General features: G+C 38.1%; 1 pseudogene; it reads left to right on the top strand.

The window, feature by feature from the left end:
* Window positions 1-3,145, top strand: LOC136282565 (uncharacterized; annotated as a pseudogene).
* The last annotated feature ends 3,660 nt before the right edge of the window (window positions 3,146-6,805 follow it).

Below are 6,805 nucleotides of genomic sequence, written 5' to 3' on the forward strand. Positions count from 1 at the left end.
ATGCTTAACATCATTACTAAACCTAACCATTATCATAATTACTATTGTTATTGTTATTATCGTCTTGACGTCCCTTACGGCCATCTCTTTTACCAGTGTTTTACGTTTTTCAAAATCTTTATAAATTTCAAAGACTTCTGTGACACAGACCAATGCCGAAAGTTGGAGTTTACGCCTGAAAAAGCATTTGATGGCAGACGTCTTATAAACCACGTCATTCGCATCGTTGAAGTTCTGACAATGAATTTTTGTGAGAACATGTGTTATATGGAACCTGACTGTGTCAGCATTAATCTTGATAAACGAGTGAGTGAACATGGAGGGTACAAATGTGAATTGAACAATGTGACTCACGGAAGACACGAGCACGACCTGAAGAAGGAAGACAATCATTTTTATTATGCAGCTGAGGTAGGTGTTGCATTATTAGCAAATACTCATTTCAAGGGAAAGAAAAAAAACTAGTTTCACGGTGATAACCGTTGCAATTGTTGCTTTAATTCTAATATCGCGGCCAATATTTTTATCTGTAGAGTTATCATTGTTGTTGGTTTAAATGCGGCTCGTTTTTCATTTTATTAATATTTCAGCGTATGATATTAAGATTTTTACTATTTGTTCTTTTGGCTGCAGAGCGCTTGTGATGATAACCCTTGCGGTAACAATGCTACATGTCAAACCGGTTTTACTGACAAAGGATATCGCTGTTTGTGCACAACTGGCTTCAAAGGTCCAAGGTGTAAGGAAGGTAATCGTTGTCTTGTCAAACCACCGGTAAGCTCGGATTTTTACACAACTTCTAAGGGTGCCTGTAAAAGTTAGGTAAAACAGAGCCTGGTTTCAGAGTCTAATGTTTAATTAACTGGATACTGATAGATATAAATATATGTTGTTTCTTGTTGGTATCATCAAGCAAAGCCGCGGACTACTTTGTATTTTTAAAAGTAGTATACTTTACAAAAATGGTGAATTTTAATAGGAGGGGAATCGCCAGAGTGTTGTGCGCAACTTCTGAGAGTACCTGTAAAATTTCAGTCCCGGTATATTATAATCGCGCTCAATAATCAGTTCCAAAATGGGTTGATGATACTCCTGCATGGCCAAGAGAGCCGCAGGAAAATTTCAAGACTCTCAAGACATCAGATCCAATGTGGGTCTCCATTTGTTGTTTACACTTTATTTTTAAATCAGAATTAGTTTTAAAATTAATTGTAGTGATGGCGTTTTAATTAAAGGAGAGTCTTTTCAGATATCGACGAGTGTGCTACAGGAAAAACGAACTGCAGTGCTGATGCTGTGTGCAACAATACTACGGGATCGTACAACTGTGCGTGCAAACAAGGATACTATGGAGATGGAAATATCTGCCGTTCGGGTAAAATTTCTCTTGCTGTATTTTTAAAGCCTTTTTTCTCTGTTTAGACTACTGCAATGAGAAGTTCGTTTATAATAATTATGTATAATGAGATATAGATATATAGTAAATCGATAAAAACCTCGATAAATGCCTTGTTAGAAACGACTGAGAATTCAAACTAAAAAACAAACTAACTTCTTGATAGACGTGAAAAAGCTTGCTTGCGTAGATATCAGTCTTATAGCGTGCATTTGAAGCGTTGAGCGGCTTGACTAAAAACGGCGAGGCCGCGAGGGGTTTGGGATGCTTCTTAAATTCGCGGCTCCGCTGCTTTTATTCTCGTCTAGCGCATTACACAATGCTAACTATGCAAGCTACGAGAACACGAGTGACCAAGAACGTTGTGTATTTCCTATTCCACATGTAAATTTCCCCTTTAAGAGCATTTCAAAACTCCCTCCCGTCTTTTTTTTGTTAAAGGGTTTATTCTGTTGATATGCCTTTTCCTTTTTTCAGCTTCGACGTGTAAGGAAATTTTCGAGCGGAATGTGTAAGTCAATTAATCACTAACAAGAACAAAGCTGGAGCGGAATATTATTAGAGAATATGAAAATAGCAGTACTACTAATAATAGTAATTTTGAAAATAATATTGCGCTAAGCTTAGCAACCTTGATGATAAACATCCACATTAGCTTCGCTCTTGAAAGAAATCGCTCAATCGAAAAGTACTTTGAGTCATTTATTAAATATATGAAAGCCATGGCATTCATCAAGTTTCAAACGAATCTCTCCTTTTAAGAAGATTCTTTATTTTGTAGGTCGAAAAAGAGTGGCGAGGTTACCCTGCACTTAGACTCGAAGCCAGTTTCTGTTTTGTGTCATATGGGAGACTTTGGATGCGGAAATGGGGGATGGACACCGATCATGAAGATTAATGGCAGTAAGGTAAAAAATCACTTGCTGAAAAATTCATTGAATATACAGAGAAAAAGTAGATGGGCGAAATATGGCTGCTGTTTCCTTAGTCATCGCTCAAGCGTATTTTTTGACCTTGAGCTTAAAACAGAAGTATTTTGTTTTCAATAAGGTAGAAATTAATCTGCAAATTTATTGAGGATAAAGGTCAGCATAGGCAAGCTGAAAAAGGATGGGGGCAAAAATTGACTGCGGTTCCCCGCCAAAAATTGTCTTTACTTGACGAGCCACCAAGAGTCGCTTACGCATATTTTTAAAATGACCCTGAGCCTAAAACAGGCTATAAGGGACATTAAATTGAAAAAATCCTTTGATATCAATTTCAGCGTACCTTCCCTTACCATTCCCATTTCTGGAACGACAAAGAGACCTATCAAGATGCTGCTGGCAAGAATGGCTTCGACTTACAAGAAACAAAGCTACCAACTTACTGGAAAACACCCTTCTCCAAGATCTGCCTCGGTATGAAGATTGGCCAACAACTCAGGTTCATCTTCATCAACAAGACAGCCGAATCTTTGTATTCATTGATCGCTGACGGGAAATACCGCGCCACTTCACTGGGAAGAAGGTTGTCGGTTCGCAAGCCTCCTTGCAGCAAAACTGCAACAAGGAAGGGTTCAATGTTAAAGGTGGTAACTCAAAAGCAAGAATTGGCGTCATTGCTAACCAGGAAAATGACTGCCTGACTTGCGATTCTAGAATCGGGTTTGGTACAGGAGGAGATAATTCGTGCGGAAATGTAGCAACACACAAGCCTGATAAAGGAGACAAGCACATCACAGCCATGGGGTACATCTTGGTGCACTGACAAGGCATACGATTTACATTTAAGCTACGAAGCCGTTATAGATTAGTAGAAAATTAGTTTACAAACTCAAACAAGGTAATAGAGCAATGGATTCAAACTTATCGTATTGTCTGGTCAGATCTGTCTAAAACATAACTTTCTTTTAATTCCAATCTTTGACGTCTTATTTGTATAAAGTTAGTTTAGGCTGTGAAAACGAAGAAGGAATCTGCAGTGAAGCCATATCCAATCTTCGTAATATCCTTCGAATATCATGGCGTGAAAGCTCATAAGCTCCTGATTAGCCTGTAGATTAAGCGTAATTTTATGCGCTTCTCAGTCGAGCTGATAGAAGTACGAGGCGCACGCGAAGAGCAATTCACGCGCGGAAGGAGGAAGATATAAAACTTAAGCTGTTTCTCCTCATAATAAAGTGTGTAAACCCTTTCACAGTGATAATTATTTGAATAAAGACGTATCAGCGCAGAGTGAATTCCGTACATTCTGGAAAGAGAGAGAGACTAATCACGCGTGGCAAGGTTAGTTTCACCATGATTCATTTCTGAGTAGAGAATGCTGACTGGGTTGAGGGGTAGCCATGGGTAACATTTAACACATGTTATTTTGTTTTAGGGTGGGCCTTTCTGATCCTCATCCTCATCACTAGGAGAGCTTCTCTTACTTGTTACTTTGAATGTAAACTATTATCTTAAAATTCCAGTTATTCAAAAAATAAATAAAATAAAACAGATCTGGCGCAAAACAACAAGGATTGATGCAAAGAATTACCGAGACCAGGATTCGAACCTAGGTTACTGCGGCAACAACGCAATGTCCTAACCACTAAATGATCAAGGCTAGTCATCCGATGAAAATGAAAAAAAAAAAAAAAAAAAAAGGCTAAATTTAACATAAAATAGGTCTTAAGGTTACGAGGGATTCAAAACTCCACTTAAATAATTTTAACTTTGAAAAAGAGTTAAACCACTTTTAACTTTCTTCCTTTGAAAGAGAAAAATGCCGCGTTTGGAATGAAAAAAAAAATAAAAGAATCTCTGTGCATAAAAACTCAGATTGATCAAGTGAAAACATTTATCCCACCATTATTCAAAATAATCTGGTAGCACTTTCATAAAAGGAATATGTTTATTAGTAAAATACCCAAGTTCTCGACACCGTTGCCTTTCATCGTCAAGGAAATATTCCAAATTTAGAATCACGCAAAAAGGGAAATAAAAACTTTTTCATCCAGTAATTCGACGGATAGCTTCACTTACACTTTCGTTCACTTTACCGACGAAGTTTTCCTCCATAAGTGGTGGGCCCACGTTACCTTGTTCATTCAATAAACAAGTTAGGTACAAGTACTTCAGTAATTCTTTGGGGAAGGCAGTGTGGGTTTTCAATCCCACTACTTTGTGTGAAGCTACGATCCTGTTATCGCTACCTTTACTTCAATGGGTGTGGCCAAGACTTTATCCCAAAGTGATCCATACCCATGGCTGAGAATTGAAGATACCGTGCTGATATACGTGGGTGAGTGGTTCTAAACAGTTCGCTTTTTACACGCAATTTTTCCTTTTCTTCAAGCCGGACCAAATTTCTACCGCTGGGCATTTCATCTCCTCGTTAGAAGAATAAACAGCGCTTTCTTTTACACTTGATGTACACTCTGTTAGGAATTTGCTCTGATCTCGATTCGCACAGCGCTAATGGTCCTGAACATAAACATTTGAGTATGTACTTTTTTTCCATTTGTACCAAACAGGAAAGGGCTGGTAAGCATTCTGCAAGTACTCTCTGGCTTCATTGAGTCTAGTGAAGAAGAAACAATCGGACATGGGATATTCTTACAACTCTCAACTCGTTTTAGAAGAACAAATTGCAGCTTGCAATCGTGGCCGAAACAGCAATCTATTTGGACCTCACTCATTTGAGCCAGCGCCTCCTAGTGTTTGAAAATGGAATGCATTATAGTTCTCTGCTTCTGGCTAAAATTCCAATGCTAAAATTCAAATCCTATCTCCTCTGGTAATTATTCCGGGTGCAAGTCTGTAAAATATGAGGATTCTATGAGTTCACACGTCTCATTGTTTCTCACACATGTATACATCTTTTTTCGGTTGGGTATAAGTTCTTCCTTGTAAGATATCTTAAAAAAACTACTAGCATCAACATCTCGCCATGCCGTATACAAATATGTAACTCTGATTTCGCGCCAAATTCCTCATATCATTACAACTTACCTAACCGCAGCGCCATTCGAGTAGCTTCAGATTTTAATAATTTTATTTTTCAACAATCTCTGCAAGGAGTATGAATATCGGAAATATCAAAAATTTGCCACGCCGTATGCATTTTTATAACTTTGATTTTGCACGAAATAACTCGCACCATGACTACTAAGTACTTAGCTTAGCGCAGTCCCGTCATTTTTGAATATGAAGTAAACATTAGAGTGTCAAGAAGACATAGCGATTCAATAAAATGAAACAGAAAAACTTGATATGTAAGTGGTGTTTATGGAACTGATCGCAGCGCGTAGAAGGAGCAGGACATTTTTGGACAATTACAGTTTACATGGTTAGATGCGCGCAGGGCAAATGTAGTTGCCTCAAGATGTACTCATTTTATCGAGAGCTTACGCTTATTTGGTCATCAAGTTTTATCAGGTATGTGAATTGAAGAAAAGATTACGAAACCGTACTGTTTGGGCCGACTAGCGGCCAAGCACGAATTGCAGACTTATAGTAGGTCACATGATCAGTAGCACATGTTTTAGTGCGAGAGTAATTTCGTGTCAGGACCTTGGGTGCTGTATTCATTTTGATATTTGAAGTTTTGTGCTTTTCCTACCCGTTTATCGCATGGAAATATGTAAGTACATATGCCTCGTTTTTCAGTTTCGCTTTCGCCCAGTGAGTTGTTAATTTAGGTTCTTGTTTTCAGTTTTTACCGTAGGTGTACGAAGATCAAGTCAAAACAACACGCAATGTCAAATGGTGAAAATGTTTAAATTTAAAAGAAGGTTTACTCAATCATGGAATGACTTGTATTGATGCGGCTACGCGTAAAAGAGTTCTCTGCATATCGTCCCCAACACGTACTACGTTCTTAAATGACGAAAAAGGCTTGTTGATCTAGAGGCGTGACTCCGGACTTGACCAACAACCAAAAAGCTTTACAAAGTTTGCTTTAAAAATATGCGTCTCCAGAATTATTGACAAACCATGACATTTTAATTTTTACTTCTTAAGTTGTGTGTATCGGTTTTGTTGTACAGCACTGAGACGGTCCCACGCTCAGAATGAACTTGTAAAGTTACTACTTGACTAACAAAAGCCTAATTGCTTCCGATATTCAATTTTTTTTGCTATGGAGAGCATGAGAAATACAATAAAGAACCACGACGCGTGACATCTTGAGAGAAAGAATATAGTGCGTGTTATTTCCAAGTCTAATCCGTGACTGTCTAACATATGTAAACACCTGTAAGGGTTGCGTTACATTTGAAGTATGGAGTGTGTCACAAATACTTAACAGTAATTCGCCCACTTCGGTTAAGTGGTGCAGAATAACGCTCTGTGATTGGTAACCAGGGATGGTGACCTCCTTAACTACCAGTATTACTCAGATTTCATCAGTTAAAAAGGCAGTCAGGAAATTAAAATAATAATAATA

Source organism: Pocillopora verrucosa, chromosome 7 (genome assembly GCF_036669915.1).
Source record: "Pocillopora verrucosa isolate sample1 chromosome 7, ASM3666991v2, whole genome shotgun sequence".
Classification (NCBI taxonomy): Eukaryota; Metazoa; Cnidaria; class Anthozoa; order Scleractinia; family Pocilloporidae; genus Pocillopora; species Pocillopora verrucosa.